The following is a 3,015-nucleotide window of genomic DNA, read 5'->3' as shown; positions in this document are numbered from 1 at the left end:
ACCCACACCTCTTTAAAAATAGTTTACTTACGCTTCCCTACTATAAGGGAGTGCCTTTCCACCGAAAACTCGATATGCAAAATTTGTTGCCATCACATAACCTCCCTTATTATTGTATGCACTGTGGTTTGTAAAAATCTACATGATATCAATTGAATTTCAGAAAGAAACAAGAATGTGTAAAGTTGACTACGTTATATAAATATGGTTTTATAAATACATATATGACAATTGATGAGCTAATATCATCTCAAAGACTTTTGCCAAAAATAATGACCATATCTATATCTGTTTATCTGCAAAAATTTCGATTCATCACAATTCGAATACACATTAGTATGCGTACTACAACTAGCACTGCACTAGAATGTTAATTTTAATTTTATAAAGTTATAAAACTTCTAGCATTTCAGTAATTCACGAAATACTTGTACTGTGTGAATTTGCTTTAACTCATACTTGATCTTATTTGATTGCGCGTTTTATTAAATTATCTTATGCAGATCAGAGAATATACATTATGCCTTCTTCTGTTACAAACGTCTTTGTATGATATTTGCAATTCTGAATTTCTGAATTGCACATAATTTTTGTGATGCAGAATGCAACTTAACAATTTTCTATATGAGCCTCAATATATATGCATAATTTAGCATTTATTTCCATAATCTATAACATTATTTTGCAATTAAAATGTAAAAATTTTAATATTTTAAATTCCGAAATAATCACAAAAAGTGAAATAAATCACAAATTAACACAGTATTTCAAATATTTTTGGAAATTAAACAACATCACATAGAACTATTTGGAGTAAAAATTAAGAACTGTCTGATGTTGTACATTTTTATCTGTTTAATCCTGTAAAACGATTCATAAAACAAAAGCGCCGAAAAACCTGATATTTAAAATTCCTCAATTATTTAAGTAGAAAATTTTCATTTCTATAGCGTCAAATGAATAAATATTACAGTAACCAAGTACCTGTAACCAACCCAAGTAAATTCTCACTTAAATAAATCAGTGGATTCAAATGATTAAAAACTCACCATATTTTCCAGTATTCTATGTAAATGCAAATCTAAAATTAAAACTATTTAAAAATAAATTCAAAATTTTATGCTTTTAAATCGAATAATAAATAAATTGTAACTTTAATTAAATCTTCCTATATAAGACAGGTCTATATTTAGAATTCTATAGATAAATCTCTTAAATCTCTTTCATATTGTTTAAATTCAAAATTAAAACTTTTCGGAAAATTCTTATATTCATATATAAAAAAAATATATTTTTTAATTATCATTTATGATATTTCATAAAAATAAAATGTCATAAATATTTTTCTGAATTCTGTAATAGAGATAACAGTTACCATAACTTATAAGAGGATTTAATTATTATTTTTTCAACTCCCAGTCAAAAAAAAAAATTTATATACGTTCTATATGTGATGTTTTAAACACAGTTCGCACATCTTATATAGTGCTATATATAGTGTAGTTACATTACAGCTCTAGATAACAAGTCACAAATAATAAAAAAAGAACTCAAACTCGCATTGTATATCATTTGACCATTACAATGCTTAACCAAAAATAAAATGCTTACAATTTTAATTTAGTTGCTTTTGTATGTAAAATCTTCAATATGAAATTTAGAACTACTAAGTAAAATTGTTACAGTAGAGAGTTTTGTTCTTGTTTGTCTATTCTATACAAAATATGATTCGTGATATATTATAAATTTACTTCTTCATTTTTAAGGCAAATAAACACATATTTTGTTAGTCGCGTCACTTGGGGATGAAATGGGATATTATTGACAAGAATTTCGTTTTTTTGTATAGAATTTCGAATTAATTTTTCAGAAAATTTCAAAATTTTTCAATTACAACTCATTACATTCCTTTACAACCATATTCTGTTAGCCGGAGTGATCCGACTAACAGAATATGATCACTCCGACTAACAGAATATGATCACTCCGACTAACAGAATATGATCACTCCGGCTAACAGAATATGGGTGAAAATCAAATTTTTTGAGTCCCAAATTGACAATTAAAATAATTACTTTGGAACTATTTTGTCGGAAAAATACTTAAGTTTGAATATTGAGCTGAATCCATATTTAATATCAACTTGGTTTTATTTTGAGTTTTGAAGATCTGAACCTTACATTTTAAAGTGCCATGAATCGGTATTGATTTTTGGTATGATTAAAAGTCCATTCCCAATTTTCTAAATTTTAAAAAGATATTTTTCATCCTTTATTTGAAAAGTTATTAAAAAATTATATCAATTGATTTTGTATTTGTATGTATGTAAATTGTATAATTGATTAGAAGGAGGAATTTTCCACTTACCCTAACATAGGATTAAATATAATTTATTAAATTTTGAATTAAATAATAATTCAATGATGAAAATTTCGTTTTAATTATTTTTCAAAGTGTAATATTTGAGCTGATGGTGAAGAAAATAAAATCCTAGCTATTGGCCGCTTTATTTATGGAACTAGTAAAGAGTTATCAAGAAATTGGAATAATATTTTTCGTGAATAAGGTTAAAGACCCTACATCATATCTAATTATTTATATCTATAATGTTTAATGCATTGTTGAACCAAAAGACAAAAATTATGCAAAAAAAATTGTTCCTTATAAACAAGACTAAAACAGAAAACCAGCTTAATTAACAAGCAAGTTCTTTCTACCTTGCTCTGAGCTGGCCGTAATAGATGAAAATATGTTGGTATTGTGAAAAGTGTCATGGTCATGTGCTACAATAGCAAATCATTGCTAGCTCTTGCCATCTCTTAAGCCTATCTCTATTGAGAAGAAATCAAGTAAATGCGTTATGTTATGACTAAAGATTAAAATTAAGAATCAATCAGGTTGAAAAAATTTTTTGTTTTTTACGAATAATACTGGATTCGTTTTTATTTCACAATATAGTACAACACTGCAAAAAAATTTATCAAAATTCTATAATAAAATATCAGCCTGTCCCAA

This window comes from Condylostylus longicornis, unplaced genomic scaffold (assembly GCF_029603195.1).
Source record: "Condylostylus longicornis isolate FDR11 unplaced genomic scaffold, ASM2960319v2 ptg000040l, whole genome shotgun sequence".
In the NCBI taxonomy this organism is placed as follows: Eukaryota; Metazoa; Arthropoda; class Insecta; order Diptera; family Dolichopodidae; genus Condylostylus; species Condylostylus longicornis.
Note: the sequence above shows the minus strand (reverse complement) of the source record.